General features: G+C 38.5%; 1 long non-coding RNA gene across 1 annotated transcript in view; it reads right to left on the reverse strand.

Moving 5' to 3' along the window:
• The window catches only part of LOC307055807, an 82381-nt gene extending 66006 nt beyond the window's left edge, over positions 1 to 16375 (reverse strand). Inside the window, exon 1 of the long non-coding RNA XR_013810984.1 lies at positions 16363 to 16375. This is a non-coding gene — a long non-coding RNA (uncharacterized lncRNA). The remainder of the gene's footprint in view (positions 1 to 16362) is intronic.
• Between the last annotated feature and the right edge of the window lie 2302 nt (positions 16376 to 18677).

Here is an 18677-nt window from a genome sequence, read left to right on the forward strand (position 1 = left end):
AATCCTACTGCCTTCCTGACTACTTCCCACCCACCCCACATTGTAAAAAAATATTTTTAAAAATTATAAAACAGTATATAATATACTGTTATTTTTTACATTTCCTGCAATGTGTACAATTGTGCCATGGACATATCAGATGTTGGGTAAATGAATAAATGAATTTTTTGTCAGAGCCAGCATGTGGAATAGGTAAGGAGTAGAGCTGTTATGAGAGAAAGCAGACGGCTTGCAGAGAGGGGGCAGGAGAACAGATGACCAGGTTGCTGCTCCTAGATGCAAAATACACCTCATATTAACTGTGTAATAAATGTGAATCATCAGTACTGTGTCAGCAAATATGACATCATTTTTAGTAAGTCATAGTGTAGATAAAAGAAGTAATTAAATACAGTAAAGGCAGTCTAACATGCACATGCATTTTTTTTTCTTTTTTCACTATATTTCTTTTTTCTTATTTTTTTTAAATTGAAGTATAGTTGATTTACAGTGTTGTGTTAGTTTCAGGTGTACGGCAAAGTGATTCAATTATGTGTACATCTATCTACCTATTCTTTTTCAGATTCTTTTCCATTATATGTTATTACAAGATATTGAATATAGTTCCCTGTGCTATACAGTAGGTCCTTGTGTTTTATCTATTTTATATACAGTAGTTTGTATCTGTTAATCCCAAACTCCTAATTTATGTCTCTGCCCCTTCCCCTTTGGTAACCATAAATTTGTTTTCTATGTCTGTGAGTCTATTTCTGTTTTGTAAATAAGTTCATTTGTATCATTTTTTATTTCTTATTTTTTTCCTTTTTTAAGTTGAAGTGTAGTTTGTATCATTTTTTTAGATTTCACATATAAGTGTTATCATATGATATGTGTCTTTTTCTGACTTAGTTCACTTAGTGCGATAATCTCTAGGTCCATCCATGTTGCTGCAAATGGCATTATTTCATTCTTTTTTATGGCTGAGTAATATTCCATTATATATATATATATATATATATACCACATCTTCTTTATCCATTCATCTGTCAATGGACATTTAGGTTGCTTCCATGTCTTGGCTATTGTAAATAGTCTGCTATGAACACTGAGGTGCATGTATCTTTTCAAATCAGAGTTTTCATCTTTTCCAGATATATGCCCAGGAGTGGGATTGCTGGACCATACAGTTTTTTAAGGAACATCCATACTGTTCTCCATAGTGGCTTTACCAATTTACATTCCTATCAACAGTGTAGGAGGTTTCCCTTTTCTCCACACCCTCTCCAGCATTTATTTGTATACTTCTTTATAATGACCATTCTGACCAGTGTGAGGTGATACCTCACTGAAGTTTCAATATGCATTTCTCTAATAATCAGTGATGCTAACATCTTTTCAGCACATGCATTTTTGTTTGTCTATTTGCAAACAAAAGTACTAAGAGGTAAGGCTAAAAACACAATGAAAATATATTTAATTAATAGCTAAATTAAACTAGTATTGGGTCAAAGAGTTACTTTTTAGGCTCTTCACCACCCTAACTTTAATTAACTAAAAGTCTTTTTTTTTTTCTATTTTTTTTCTAAAAGTCTTTTGAAGTAGAGCCTATTCAGTCTTTAGCATGTCATAAAACACAACATTCTTGCCTTAGCATGTCATAAAAGCCTTTTTTTTGTGTGTATACTTGTAATTCAACATGCAGTAAAGAGAGATTGCAGAACATTCAGGAGTAAAAACTGAGAACAGGGGCTTCCCTGGTGGCGCAGTGGTTGAGAGTCCGCCTGCCAATGCAGGGGACACGGGTTCGTGTCCCGGTCCAGGAGGATCCCACATGCTGTGGAGCGGCTGGGCCCGTGAGCCATGGCCGCTAAGCCTGCGCGTCCACAGCCTGTGCTCCGCAACGGGAGAGGCCACAGCAGTGAAAGGCCCGCGTACCGCAAAAAAACAAACAAACAAACTGAGAACAATAATAAAAAGCCAGGATTGTAATGCTCAAATGACATGGTACTGGGAGCCTTAATGAATGCACTTTTCAAAGGTTACACACCACCAAACTCCCGCTTCACCAACAGGAGGTCAGGGAAATAGAGGAAGTAACACAAAAGGCAGACTTTAGAATAAAGACGTGATATAATTCAAGTCATTGATTCATTATGGAAGAGTTCCTGAGGGTCAAATGACTCATCATCGGTTTTAAGCAGTAAAATTTTCCAATTCTTATTTTGGGGAACAAGTACTTGCTCTACCCCTACTTGGAATCAGTACTGTAACAAATACAAAGTAGTAGGTAAAAACATATTTTTAAAATATAAAAAGTTTTAAAATAAAACACGAGGGAGGGATTCTGCATCTGTGATGGGTAGAAACCAAAATCAATTCTGAAACTGTCTCCATCGCCGCTGAAGCCCAAGAGGTGGCTGTGCCCACGGCTGACATGGACAGGATGCACTGCCAAGAATGGCATCCTGTGTGAGGACCAGCCTTTACCAATGTGTACCAAATTAGGCCAGGTCCAACTTGGGAACAACAGCCCTCTTCTAAGTTAGTCTCAGCTTGTCCATTGCCGGTACCTATTCCCAGGATCGCCGAAGGGGACAATGTTCCCCAACACACCTTGGCTGCTCCATGAGTTGGGGACTTGCTAGTTTCCACACTTTGGAGAGGACCTGTCAAGGCCTGCTGTTGCTGCTCTGGCACCAAGTCCCTTCCCCTTAGGGCACCTCAGCAAGATAGCATCAAGCTGGTTGTATTCTTCTACTCAAGATATCTTGATAATAGGGAGTGGAGTTGGAGGAAAGGATTTTTACTTAGCTATTAAATGGATATATTTTCTTTGTGTTAGTTGCCTGGCTGATGGACTGGGTGGATCAGGCACTCATACTCTCGGGTGGATTAAGGCACAAAATCTGAGGCAGGAGACAGCAGGGGACATTGTGGCTACACAAAACTTTTCTGCCCCACTGGCCTCTAGGTTTTCCATGTCTTACTCAAGTACTCTGCATTGTAATATTACTCAGCGTCATGCCTGTCTGCCCTATACAATAACACAAAATGCTCAGCAGAGTCACATCCACATAGCCCCCAGCTCTTATTGTTCCCTGATCTAAATCCATGTTTCTACACCTATCCCAACTCTTCCTCCCACTCAGTCCAACAGTCAAAACAATCTTTCTTCCCCCTGAGCTCTCCAGTTGTCATGGTAACCAAAAGACAAGTGCAAAGAAAGAATCATGTAGCAAGGCTAGATACAAAATTTGAGCTATTCCCAGGTGACTTGCTAGGACCACTTCATTTCTTTTCATCTTGAATGCATGTAATAAATAAACTACAGTCTGTGTGCTTCTTTTTTTTTTTTTTTCCCCTGCAGTACGCGGGCCTCTCACTGTTGTGGCCTTTCTCGTTGCGGAGCACAGGCTCCAGTCGCGCAGGCTCAGCGGCCATGGCTCACGGGCCCAGCGGCTCCGCAGCATGTGGGATCCTCCCGGACCGGGGCACGAACCCGTGTCTCCTGCTTCGGCAGGCGGACTCTCAACCACTGCGCCACCAGGGAAGCGCCCCCCGCCCCCGGGGAAATTTTGATGCTACTGTGCATTCAAGAGCTTAGGATAGTGTGGCCTCTGTCTCTTGCTCTCTCTTTTGGTGTCTCTGTCTCTGTCTCTCCTTGTTGTTACTTTTCCTGTCTTTAGCAGATGTTGTTGGAGCCACTTCTTCCTTTTCTCATGCTGGCAGACCTCCACTTTTGAGTAGATTCCACCTTCCTGCCCAAGACTCTTCAGCTCCTGCACACTCCAGGAGGGAATGATGGCTGATCTAAAGCATTCATGCGGTCTCATTCTCCTTGCCAAAGACTGATTAGGCATGTATCTAATTTGGGCAATTAGATATGAGTAGAAAGCTGCCAAGGACCTCTGGGAAAGGTTTCTCAGGCTAGTAAAAAGAGATACACAGTCCTTTTGTGCTCTCAGACATTATTGGATCCAGATGTGATGACTGGAAATGAAGCAGTCCCTTACAACTATGAGGACAGGGATGACACACTGAGGATGGCACAGTTCTGAGCCATTGACTGAATAAACCCTGCTGTGGTCCCAATTTAGAGCTTCTAGTTATGGGAAACAGTACATTCCCCTAAGGTCATAACCAGTTGAGTTAAGGTTTGTTGTTACTTGCAGCTGAAACATTCTAACAAAATTTCTCACAAGTTTCTCATGGATAGCTAAGAAATGAACACACACTATCAAATTCTATCCAATTTGTAATAACCATTAGTATTAGAAATAATTGGGAGGGAGACACAAGAGGGAGTAGATATGGGGATATATGTATATGTATAGCTGATTCACTTTGTTATAAAGCAGAAACTAACACACCATTGTAAAGCAATTATACTCCAATAAAGATGTTAAAAAAAAATTAACACCAGAATAAAACTGACAATGGCTAAAATTACATACAGTAAAATTTGTTGTTTTCAGAGAATCAAATCTTCAAAGGATTTATCTATTCCCATTTTTAATTGTGGAAAAATTCAAGATAATTCAAAAGAATAGAAACTAGTATAATGAAGTCCCATGTACCTGTCACTTCAGCTTCAACAACTGTCAACTCAAGGTCAATTCTGTTTCATCTATACCACCTACTCTCTCCACTTCTAGAATATTTTGAAGCAAATCTGGAGACCTCATATTATTTCATCAGGAAATACCTCTAAGATTAGCAAGTATCTCCAAGATATAAGGACTTATAAATATATAACTAAAATAGCATTATCATACCTAAAATGAATAACTCATTATTAACATTAAATACCTGTCAATATTCAAATTTCCAAAGCTGCTTCATAATTTTGATGGTCAATTTGTTCAAATCAAGATCAAACAAGGTGTGCAGATTAAATGTGATTCACATGTTTCTTAAGTCTATTTTAATCTACAGTTTTCCCTCTCTCTATTTTTCCTTATAATTTATTTGTTTCTCAAAAAATACATTTAGGGCTTCCCTGGTGGCACAGTGGAAGAGAGTCCGCCTGCCGTTGCAGGGGACACAGGTAAGTGCCCCGGTCCGGGAAGATCCCACATGCCGCAGAGCGGCTGGGCCCGTGAGCCATGGCCGCTGAGCCTGCACGTCCAGAGCCTGTGCTCTGCAACGGGAGAGGCCACAACAGTGAGAGGCCCGTGTACCGCAAAAAAAATAATAATAATAAAAAATAAAACATTTAAAATAGCTACTCCAGAAAAATTAGATTTTGTGGAAATAATGGCCACAAAAGAAAATTCAAAAAGGCAGAGGTTATAGAAATATTTGATATGGATGAAAACTGATCAATGAATCAAATCTTTGTTGTAAAATGTAAAGGAAGAAGAATTTATTTTAAAACAATTTTAGGAAAAATAAAAATAAGAGAGGCAAACTGGGAAGAAATAGTATAAAGTATAAAATTTATCATGGCATTAAACCAGTGTGGTAGAATTTACCCCATAAAATAGTTTCTTAATGAAAATTCATCAATATTGACCTAATTCTGATGAGATTCTTTACTCTCAAAATGTCCTCATGGTTGAAATAGTGGTGTTAAAATAGTATTAAAATAATGGAATCAGAATACTTAATACTTGTCTGTGAGATATCCAAGTGGAAATATTTGATGGGGTTGGGAGGCCAGAAGAGAGACAAAGGCTGCTGTCACTGATTTGAGAAACCTGATAAATTAATTCATGACTGAAGCCACAGGAACACACAAAAAAATCATCCAGGAAAAATGTGAAAATTAAGAAAAGGGCTTCAAAAAGAACCCCAAAGAATATGCATTTAACTAATGGGCTATTAAAAGCCAGCAATGAAGATAGCACAGAATGCCATAAATTGTGGTGTTTTGAATGCTGTGGCAGCCTAGAGAATGCACCTCCAGACTTCCAACTATAGGGAAGGTAACTGACCGGGGCTCCCATTACTGGACTCTGAAATCTGCTGCTGTGTTTGCCACAGAACCATGCTAGGCATTGATCTAGATGTTGTATAAATGATGCTGATATGCTCATTAACTTTCCAGGAAACATGTTATAGTTTCTAAAGAGGTTAAGATGTACCCAGATCTTGAGCCATACCTTCTTTCCTCTATTTGTCACTTGTGGCAGCACTGCTAAATACCTACTGAATCTCATTTTTATTTTTCCTTACCATTAGAAATTTGATTTCCTAGGAGTGGCTGTATAACATACCTCTAGCCAATGAGATGTAAGGGAAAGTCTACTGAAAGGAGCTCATGGGAAAGCAATTGCTTTTCCTGTATTAAAAAAAGATGGGTGGGCAAACTTCTCTGACAAATACCTTTAGCCCTTCACCTTTCACCCTTCTTCTTACCTAGAATTCAGATACAATGATAAGGTGGTTTAGTGATCTTTTTAAAATAGTCTTTTTTTTTTTAAGAGCAATTTTAGGTTCACAGTAAAATTCAGTGGAAGTTATGGGGATTCCCCAAATACCCCTGCCTCCACACATGCATAGCCGGCCTCTCTTACTATCAACATCCCCCACCAGAGTAGTAATTTGTTACAATTGATTAACTTAATCACCCAAAGTCCATAGTTTACATTACCTTTCACTCTTGGTGTTGTACGTTCTATGAGTTTGGACAAACGTATAATGACATGTATCCATGGTTACAGTATTGTATGCAATAGCTTCACTGCACTATAAACCCTTTGTGCTCTCATTCTTCTCTCCCCACTAACTCCCAGCAAACAATAGTCTTTTTACTGTCTCCATAGTTCTGCCTTTTCCAGAATGTCATACAGTTGGAATCATACTGGCTTTTCAGACTGGCTTCTTTTCAGACTGAAGCGCTTCTTTTACTTAGTAATATGCACTTAAGTTTCTGCCATGTTTTTTCATGGCTTGATAGCTCATTTTTTAGCAGTGAATAATAGAGTTGACCCTTGGACAACACAGATTTGAATTGTGAGGGTACATTTGTACATGGATTTTTTTCCAGAAAATACACACAGTACTATTTGATCCATGGTTAAATCTGGGATGTGGAACCACAGATACACAGGGCCAACTATGGGGCTCAAGCATCTGTGGATTTTAGTAACTGGGGCGAGTCCTGGAACCAATCCCCTGTGGGTATCATGGGACAACTGTACTACACGGTCTGGATGTACCACAGTGTTTTTATCCATTCACCTCCTGAAGGACATCTTGGTTGCTTCCAAGGTTTGGCAATTATTAATAAAGCTGCTATAAACATCCATGTGCAGGTTTTTGTGTGGGCATTAGTTTTCACCTCCTTTGGGTAAATACCAAGGAGCATGATTGCTGGATTTGATAGTAAGCATATGTTTAGTTTCATAAGAAAATGCCAAACTAGGGGCTTCCCTGGTGGCACAGTGGTTACAAATCTGCCTACCAATGCAAGGGACACAGGTTCGAGCCCTGGACCCGGGAAGATCCCACGTGCCACGGAGCAACTAAGCCTGTGTGCCACAACTACTGAGCCTGAGCTCTAGAGGCCGTGAGCCACAACTACTGAAGCCTGCATGCCTAGAGCCTGTGCTCCACAAGAGAAGCCACTGCAATGAGAAGCCCATGCACCGCAATGAAGAGTAGCCCACGCTCACCGCAACTAGAGAAAGCCTGCACGTAGCAACGAAGACCCAACACAGCCAAAAATTAATTAATGAATTAATGAATTAATTAATAAAAAAATAGAAACTGCCAAACTATCTTCCAAAGCAGCTGTACTATTTTGCATTCCTACCAGCAATGAATGAGAGTTCCTGTTGCTCCACATCCTTGTCAGAATTTGGTATTGTCAGTGTTCTGAATTTTGGCCACTCTACTATGTATGTAGTGGTATCTCATTGTATTTTAATTTGCATTTTCATGATGACATATTATGTGGAGCACCTTTTCATATGCTTGTGTATCTTCTTTGGTGAGGTGTCTTTTAAGGTCTTTGGTCCATTTTTTAAAACAGGTTGTTCATCTTCTTATTGTTGAGTTTTAAGAATGTGTTGTATATTTTGGATAGCAGTCCTTTATCAGTATGTCTTTTGCAAGTATTTTCTCCCAGTCTGTGTGTTGTCTTTTTATTCTCTTAACAGTGTCTTTCACAGAGTAGAAATTTTTAATTTTAATGAAGTCCAGCTTACCAATTCTTTCTTTCATGGATTGTGCCTTTGGTGTTGTATCTAAAAAGTCATCACCAAACTAAGGTCATTTGTGGTGGTAAGGTGTGGGGGGAGAGGAAGTGCCTGTAGTTCTAAGATTAGGTATCAGTCTTTTAATGTGCCTGTGCCTCTGGAGTTTGAACTTGACAAGTACTTCTTAGTCCTCCCCCAACCCTTAGGTGGGACAGGATGGCTAGAGTAGGCTGGAGTTGGGTATTTCCCTTTCCCCAGGTCAGTTAGGCTCTGATAAAAGCCCAGCAGATTAGACTCTGGTTAAATAGTTTCTCCTGAGGGCAGACCTTGTTAAGAAGAAGAGATGCTCTGGCATATTCAAAATGGCTACTTTCCCCCTTGCCCTGCCAGAAGCACAAGGGGTTTTTCTCCAGTATTCACTGTGAGAACCTGGTCAAGCGCCTGGAGGTAAAACTGACCAAAGTGTAGGACCCTGCCCCCCGCCCCATATAACTGGGTCCCCCTTGAAGTTTTTGACTCTCAAACTTGTCCACAGTAAGCCTCTCTCCAGCAATTCATCAATTACAGTTTAGGTTTTCCAACCCTTGCACTGGCTCCTGAGGTTTCTGCTTCTGGGTTTCTGCTCCAGTAAGTTTGTGATTCTTTTTATAGGCCTGTGTCTTCGGGCAGCAGTTTGCACTGTGATTTCACTTCTCTGATGGATCCAAGAAGAGTTGTTGATCTTTTTTCAATTTGTTCAGCTTGTTGTTAGGATACAGTGGTGATTTCCAAGCTCCTTACGTGCCAGACCAGAAACTGGAAGTCAATAGTCATCTTTTGACCATGAAAATGTGAGCCACATGTTATGGATGACAGAGAAGGAGATAAAAGGAGGCTAGTCACTGATGATGTCTTTGACTTACTGCACTTGGATTTCCTTCCTAGGTGCTTCTTGTTATTTGGAAAATGAAAGTACACCTCTTGGGCTTCCCTGGTGGCGCAGTGGTTGAGAGTCCGCCTGCCGATGCAGGGGACACGGGTTCGTGCCCCGGTCTGGGAAGATCCCACATGCCGCGGAGCGGCTGGGCCCGTGAGCCATGGCCGCTGAGCCTGCGCGTCCAGAGCCTGTGCTCCGCAACGGGAGAGGCCACAACAGTGAGAGGCCCGCGTACCGCAAAAAAAAAAAGTACACCTCTCTTTGGTTAAGCCACTGTAGTGTGGTTTTCATTACAGGTAGCTGAATACAATCATAACTGATACATTTTTTTTTGCCATTTCACTCCTCACTGATATTCCTAACTAAAGAGTGGTTAGAAAAATTAAATATCATATATGATATATAACTTGTTCCAACTTGTGACTCATATAGAATTTTTTAAAACAATGAACTCCACAGAAAATAATATCTTTTAGTCTTCCGTTTACCAAACAATGTGGGTTTTTTTCCCCTCTGTTGCTCTGAGTCCAGAATGTGTCATTTTCTTCTAATCCTAGAAATATCTAGGATATTTCAGGCTGAGGACATCACATCATCATAAAATCATAGCTTCTCTTCCAGAGTCCAGAGCTGACTACAACTAATTCAATTTCCCTTTGTCTACATATACCATACTGTCTGCATATCACAATATAAGGTAGGTCTTGGATTTCATCAGGAAATGAAACAAAGTTAGGTATAGAAAATTGACTACTGGCTACCAGTTCTTTCACAGAATAAACAGAACACCAAAAATATATATTTATAGGAAAACAAGTTACCATACGTTTTATAATCATCTACATGCACTTTATAGTGTCCACAGCACACTTTCTATAAAATAGAAAACAACATATTATTTCAAAATGAGCTATAGGGTATGCAGAAAATGAAATGAGCACAAACTGGGGAAATAAAGGTTTAGAACTGAAATAAATATAAGATACTTCATAATTTTTGAAGCTTAGACTGACACATTAAGTGGCTCTAGGTAAAGAATACTACAACATCACTAAAAGTGGAAGGTTATTTTTGACCTTTCAAAATGTTAACATTCTTTTTTCAAGAGGAAAAAAAATTTCCTTCCTGTTGGTCTTTGGATATGCCACGATGTGAAGCTGGCAAATACTTGCATATAAAAGAGGAAGTCATTCATGTCACAGGAGTACAGGGACTTTAACTTGTTCACCACACTCTCTCTCCAATGCCTAGAAGAGTGCATGGCACAATAGAGGTGCACGATATAACATTGCTGAATAAATAAATGAAAATTAGGACATTTCAGAAAGAATTGAGAAAGGTGACTGACAAGATGGTAAAGAACTTGTTTAAAAAAAGGAAGAGGGCTTCCCTGGTGGCGCAGTGGTTGAGAGTCCGCCTGCCGATGCAGGGGACACGGGTTCGTGCCCCGGTCCGGGAGGATCCCACATGCCACAGAGCGGCTGGGCCCGTGAGCCATGGCCACTGAGCCTGTGCGTCCAGAGCCTGTGCTCTGCAACGGGAGAGGCCACAACAGTGAGAGGCCCGCGTACCGCAAACCGCAAAAATAAATAAATAAATAAATAAATAAATAAATAATAAAAAAGGAAGAGAAAATGAATCAATTTGAAGGCTTTTTTTTTTTTTTTGAAGATGTTAGGGGTAAGAGTTTATTAATTAACTTATTTATTTTTGCTGTGTTGGGTCTTCGTTTCTGTACGAGGGCTTTCTCTAGTTGTGGCAAGCGGGGGCCACTCTTCATCGCAGTGCACGGGCCTCTCACTGTCGCGGCCTCTCTTACTGTGGAGCACAGGCTCCAGACGCGCAGGCTCAGTAGTTGTGGCTCACGGGCCTAGTTGCTCTGCGGCATGTGGGATCTTCCCAGACCAGGGCTCGAACCCGTGTCCCCTGCATTAGCAGGCAGATTCTCAACCACTGCACCACCAGGGAAGCCCTGAAGGCTTTTTTGTTGTTGTTCTGTTTAGGTTCCCCTTTCCCCTTCTTCCAGTAACAGAACCCTGCCCTTCCTTCGAGGAACTGTTCCTCCTTCATTATCCATTTTATGTGATTCTTCTGGAATGATCAATCATATTACCCTATGGCCATAGGGGTGGTGGGCACAGAACACAAGCTGGGCCAATTATTTCCTGAAACTTATATCTACTGAAGCAGAGAGATAAATCCTCTCTTTCCTTTTGGGGTTGCTAGCTGGGATGACATTTGCCAGAAACTGTGTGTAGCCATAACTGTCTTCTTCTGAAGCGTTAAGTAGGAGAGCCTGGGGTACGGGTCAGGGGGCAGAGGGTAAAGCTGAAAAATGGAGACAGAGTCTTTGTGTCAGCATCCAGGAGTGCTTGAAACTAGCTCCACTCCTGCCTTTCTCAGGTACATAAGCCGATAAGTTCCATTTTTTTTTCATTGTGGTAAAATATAAATAACATAAAATTTACTATTTTAACCATATTTAGGTATACAGTTCAGTGGCGTTATGTACTTTCACATTGTTGTGCAAAAATTGTTTTCTACTTAAACTATATTAAGGTTGTTTTTGTCCACTGTAATCAAAAGACATGGTTTTTCCCCCTCTTTTTATTATTCTATTATAAGAGTTCTCTATATAGTCTCGATATCAGTTCTTTATCAGATACTTCTTTTTTTTTTTTTTTTTTTTTGAGGTACACGGGCCTCTTAGTGCTGTGGCCTCTCCCGTTGCGGAGCACAGGCTCCGGACGTGCAGGCCCAGCGGCCATGGCTCACGGGCCCAGCCGCTCTGCAGCATGTGGGATCTTCCCAGACCAGGGCACGAACCCGTGTCCCCTGCATCGGCAGGCGGACTCTCAACCACTGCGCCACCAGGGAAGCCCTATCAGATACATATTTTGAGAACATTTTCTCCCAGTCTGTAGCCTACCTAATTATTTTCTTAAGGCTGTTTTTTGATAAGCAGATGTTTTCATTTTGATGACAACTAATTTATCAATTTTATCTTTTTCTGATTAATGCTTTCTCTATCCTAAGAAACCTTTTCCTATTCCCAAGTTGCAAAGATATTCTACTTTGTTTTCTTCTAGAAGCTTTATAGCTTTAGCTTTTTGTTTAGGTCTATAATCTATCTAAAATTAATTTGGTGTGAGATAGGTGTCAAGGTTGACTTTTTTTTTTTCCAGATGGATATTTAGTTGTTTCAACATAATATTTTGAAGAAACTTTTTTTCCTCATTTGCTTGTTTTGGTGCTTTTGTTGAAAATCAAGTGACTCTGAGTCTGTTTCTGGTCTCTTGAGTCAGTTCCATTGATCTATTTGTCCCTCAGAATGCTGGTACCACACACTCTTTTGGTTGCTATAGCTTTATAGTAAGTCTTGAAAGCAGAAAGTATAAGTTCTCCAAATTATTCCTTCTCCAAAAGAGTTTAAACTAACTCCTCAACTTATTAGATATTATTTTTCTATTGTTAGATAATAATTTCCACCTAATAAACATTATTAGATATTATTATTAGGTATATAGCTACAGACCCTGGAATTCAAAAAGACTATGTCTTCTTTGTTGTGCTTGTTACTTACTTCAGAGATATTTCTTCCATGTCGGTATGATAAAAGAGGCTTGATATTTGTCATTTTGAGCTTTCAACATCCAAATATTCTTCTTACTTTGTTAACTTTGCCTAAAATGTCATATCCCCTTTCCCTAACTCCTATTTATTCTTCAGTTCCAAGCTATGCTATAAAATGAAACCATTTACACTTGCTTAAAAAATAAAATATTTAGGAATATATTTAAGATTTATAAGACCTCTACACTGAAAACTATATAACATTGCTGAGAGAAATTAAAGAAACCCTTAAAAATAAAGAGATACACCATTTTCATGGATTGGAAAACTCAATATTGTTAAAATGTCAGTTATCCCCAAATTGATGTAGAGATTTAACACAATTCCAATTCCAATCTCAGTAGGCTTTTTTTTTCTTGGTAGAAAGTCACAAGCTTATTCTAAAATTTACATGGAAATGCAAAGGAAAATTCAATGAACATTGAAAAATAAGGACAAAGTTGGAGAATTTAGGCTACCTGATTTCAAGACTTACTATGCATAGCTATTCCTTCCCCTAGGATACCTTCCATGGCCTTTCCAGTCTGGGTTAAGTGCCTCTCTTCTACACTCCCTCAGTATTCTGAACTACAGTCATCAAAGCACTTACCACAGTGCATTTCAATGATGTGTTATTTGTCTGTGCTCCCCACCTTAGATTTCATAAGGGCATGGACAAGGATCTGTCTGGTTTACCACTGAATCTGCACCACCTAGAAGGGTGCCCACACACTACAGACATGCAAGTATTTGCTGCATTAAGTTGAACTTCAATAATTTTTGTAAAAAAAAAGTTAATATTTTAAAAGAAAACTCATAAAGGTCATCTTTTGCCTGAGAACTATTTACACAGGTGGCCAGGACTTGTTTATCTGACTTGGTTTTAAAAGATATTAATATCACCATGACAGAATTAAATAGATTAAGATCATGCAATTCAATTCATAAGAAATTAGATCAACCCTTTGGAAATCAAATGTCCTAAACATTTATAGTATATTGCCCAGTAATTGTACTCCCAAGAAGTTAGATGTATGGAATAACGCAGAAGGCAAAAACAGCTTTATGCACAAAAATGTTCATTGTTATTGTTATTTATTAAAGAAAAATGGAGATAAGCTAAGAGTCATACAAAATGAGATTCATTTAAAAAATAACATGGTAGATCAACTTGATGTAATATTTTACAGCCAAAAGATGATTATCAAAGTAATATAATATTTCTTAAAATGGCAGACTAGGGTTTTTTTTAAAATTAATCTTCCTGCTATAACTAAATAACAAAGCTCAATTAATAGTTTTTCACCTTCTTTTAAATCACAGAAGAAACGTGACAAGCCAACAAGAAATTACTAGGCCAAAAGTGAAGGGAAAAGGTCATCCCAGGGAGGTAACTGGAAATGTGGTTTTTTCCCTGAAAGCATTTGTCAATCCTTAAAATTTTGTACCTTAAATTAAAAACCCTTTCGGGCAAGAAAGGCAGAGAGCAAAGCCCAGGGTCTGCAAAAGATTGAGAGTCTCATAAAAGAAACTTCTCACAATATGTTGGAACTTTACACCCAGAGTGAGGATAAACTAGGAGAGAAATATCTTATACAGAATTACACCTTATGTAGGGTCATAAGAGCACCAGAGAATTATAAGCCTTAAAGTAGCTGAACTCCAAGGAACTTAGCAGAAGCAAATGCAAATCCTTTCTAGATGTCATATCCCCTTTCCTTGCAAGTCTAAATTTATTCTCACAAATAATTGGTCAAATATAATGTCCAACACAAACACAAGGATCACAAAGAAACTAGAGTCTATGAGCAAGAACTAGCAAAAACAATAGACAAGAGAAACAGATCCACAAAGATTTCAGATATTGAACAACTATGCTGATTATAGATAAGGAAAAGACAAGTTTGAAGATCTCTACAGAGAACAGAAACCATAAAAAGTGCTATAATAAAGGTGCAAAAGAATCTAAAAGAATTCTAGAAATAAAAAATACAGTAACTGAAATTAAAACCCCAAAGGTGTTGGTGAACACATCCAGGTACTAGGATGGTGATGGTGGCACACCCTGGGAGGGAATGGAAGCTCCACGCCACCCCCTCTCCCCATACTTTGGCCTATGTATCTCTTGCATTTGGCTGTTCCTGAGCTGGAGGAGGAGAAGGCCATGTGAAGACAGGTGCAGAGGTTGGAGTAATGCAGCCATAAGCTAAGGAACACTTAGAGCCACCAGAAGCTGAAAGTGGCAAGGAAGCATTCTCCCCTAGAGCCTTCAGAGAGAGCATCGCCTTACTGACACTTCAATTCGGACTTCTGGCTTTCAAACTCTAAGATAATAAATTTCTGTTGTTTCAAGCCAAACACACACACACACACACACACACACACACACACGCACACACACATCCCAAAGGTCAAATCTCTGCTCTGAAAAGATGGCTCTTGGCCTTGGCTACACATTTGAAACACCTGGGAGAGCTTAAAACAAAAAACAAGCAAGCAAAAAACCACTAATTACCATGCTCCAACCCAGATCAGTTGAATTAGAATCTTAGGGAGTAAGACCCAGGAGTCGGTTCCTTAAAATGCTATGCATCCAGGGTTGGGATCCATTACTCTGGATCAGGAATGGGCAAACGGTGGCTCAGAGGCCAAATCTGGTCTGCCACCTGTTTTTGTAGATAAAGTTTTATTGGAATACATTCACATACACAAAACCCAAGGCCCACCCAGTTTAGAAGATTGCATTCTGATGAAAAGAAAATTAGGAAATTAGAAAAAGAAAAATAATAAAGATTAGAGTGGAAATTAATGAAATAATGAATAGAAAAGCAATAGAGAAAATCAACGAAACTAAAAGTTAGTTCTTTGAAAACAGCAACAAAATTGACAAACCTTTAATTAGACGGATGGGGCGGGGGGGGTGGGGGGCTGGGGGGCTGGGGGGTGGCAGGGAAACAGACTTTAAGTACTAGAATCAGAAATGAAAGAAGGGACATTATCACTGACCTTACAGAAAATAAAAAACAGGATTATAAAGGAGTACTATAAACAATTTTATGCCTACAAATTAGATAACCTTGGTAAAATGGACAAATTCTTACAATGACACAAACTACTGAAATAGACTCAAGAAGAAATAGATAAATGAATAGACCTATAACAAGTGGAGAGATTGAGTCAATAATTAGAAAACTACCCACAAACTCCAGACCCAGATGGCTTCACCACTGAATTCTACTAAAAGTTTAAAGAAGAATTAATACCAATTCTTCACAAACTTTTCCAAAAATTAGAAGAAGACAGAACACTTCTCATCTCACTTTACTATGCCAGTATTACTCTGATACCAAAACCAGAAAAACACATCATAAGAAAACTATAGACCAATATCTATTATGAATATGGTCAAATTAATCCTCAACAAATACTAGCAAACCAAATGCAGCAACATATAAAAACAATGATATACCATGACCAAGCAGGATGCAAGTTTGGTCCAACTTCCCAAAATCAATTAATGTAATACTTCATATCAATATAATAAAAAACCAAAACTTACATGAACATCTCAATAGATACAGAAGAGTATTTGACAAAATCCAACACTCTTTCATGATAAAAACACTCAACAAACTAGAAACAGAAGGGAACTTCACCAATACGATAAAGAATATCCACACAACAAAACTCTAGAGTTAACATTATACTTACTGATGAAAGGCTGAATGTTTTCCGCCTAAGGTCAGGAATGAGACAAGGATGTCTGCTCTTGCCACTTCTATTCAGCCTTGTACTGGAGGTTCTAGCCAGGGCAAAAAGGCAAGAAAAAGAAATAAAAGTCATTCAGATTGGAAAGGAAGAAGTAAAATTATCTATTCACAGATGACATGCTAGTGTATATGGAAAATCCTAGGAAATTCACTAAAAAATGATTAGAACTAATAAAAAGTTCAGCAAGTTTTCAAGATACAATAAATATACAAAAACCAATTGTATTTCTATACACTTGCATGAACTACTAAAAAATGAAATTAAGAAAACAATTCCATTTACAATTGCATCCAAAAGAGTAAAGTATTTAGGAATAAATTTAATGAAAGAAGTACAAAAATTATACTCTGAAAGCCACAAAACACTGTTGAAAGATATTAGAGAAGATCTATAATTGGAAAAATACCACATGTTCATGGATCAGAAGACTTAACCTTGTTAAGACAAGGATACTCCCCAGTCTGATCTACAGATTCAATGCAATCCCAATCCCAATTCCAGCTGGCTTCTTTGTAGAAATTGACAAAATCCTTGTAAAATTTATATGGAATTGTAAGGGACCTAGAATAGTCAAAACAGTCTTGAGAAAGAAGAACAAAGTGGGAGTCATACTTCCTGATTTCAAATCTTTTTTCTTTTTTAATATTGGAGCATAGTTGATTTACAATGTTGTGTTAGTTTCAGGTGTACAGCAAATTGATTCAGCTATACATATACATGTATCTATTCTTTTTCAGATTCTTTTCCCATGTAAGTTATTACAGAATATTGAGTAAAGTTCCCTGTGCTATACAGTAGGTCCTTGTTGACTATCTATTTTATATATAGTAGTGTGTATGTGTTAATCCCAACATCCTAATTTATCCCTCCTGATTTCAAATCTTAATACAAAGTAACAGTAATCTAGGGGCTTCCCTGGTGGTCCAGTGATTAAGACTCCGAGCTTCCAATGCAGGGGGTGCGGGTTCGATCCCTGGTCGGGGAACTAAGGTCCCACATGCCACATTTTGTGGCAAAAAAAAAAAGTAATAGTAATCTAGACAATGTGGTACTAGCACAAGGATAGACATAGATCAATGGACTAGAATTGAGAGTCCAGAAATAAACCCATATGTCTATAGTCAGCTAATTTTCAACAAGAATGCCAAAACCATCCAATAAGGAAAGAATAGAACAAATGGTCCTGGGACAATTGAATAGCCATATGCAGAAGAATGAGGTTAGATCCCTTCCTAACACCATATATAAAAATTAACTTGAAAGGTATCAAGGACCTAAATGTAAGAGCTAGAACTATAAAAACTCTTAGAAGAAAATAAAGGGAAAATCTCTATAACCTAAGATTTGGCAAAGGATTCTTAGATATGACACCAAAATTATGAGCAACAACAATAAAAATAAACCAGACTTCCTCAAAACAAAAAACGTTTGTTCTTCAAAAGACACTGAAAAGAATATGGGGAATTCCCTGGCAGTTCAGTGGTTAGGACTCAGCACTCTCACTGCTGAAGGCCCAGGTTCAATCCCTGTCAGGGAACTAAGATCCCACAACCCACATGGCCAAAAAAAAACAAAAAACAAAAAACAGAGAAATAGAGATACTTAAAAAAAAAAAAAGAATATGAAAACACAACCCACAGAATGAAGGGGTGTATTTGTAAATCATATATCTGAATTGTTTCAGGGCTTATGTCCAGAAATATAAAGAAATCTTACAACTCAATAACTTAAAAACATTTTTTTAATGGGCAAAGGATCTGAATAAACATTTCTCCCAAGAAGATATACAAATGACCAATAAGTACATGAAAAGATTCTCAACATTATTAGTCTTTAGGGAAATGCAAATCAAAACCACAATGAGATACCACTTCACACTCACTAAAATGGCTAGAATCAAACAGTGAGATAATAACAAGTGTTGGAAAATCTGTGAAGAAATTGGAACCCAGAAACACTGCTGGTGTGAATGTAAATGGTGCAGCTGTTGTGGAAAATAGTCTGGCTGTTTCTCAAATGATTAAACATAGAAGTTACCACATGATCCAAGAAATCCACTCTTAGGTATATACATAAGGGAAACGAAAACATATTCTACACAAAACTGTACGTGAATGTTTATAGCAGCATTATTCATAATAGCCAAAGGCAGAAACAACCCAAATGTCCACCAATGGACAAACATATCAACAAAATGTTGTAAATCTACATATTGGAATATTATTCAACTATAGAAAGGAATGAAAGACTGATAC

This window comes from Hyperoodon ampullatus, assembly GCF_949752795.1.
Source record: "Hyperoodon ampullatus genome assembly, chromosome: 7".
Classification (NCBI taxonomy): domain Eukaryota; kingdom Metazoa; phylum Chordata; class Mammalia; order Artiodactyla; family Ziphiidae; genus Hyperoodon; species Hyperoodon ampullatus.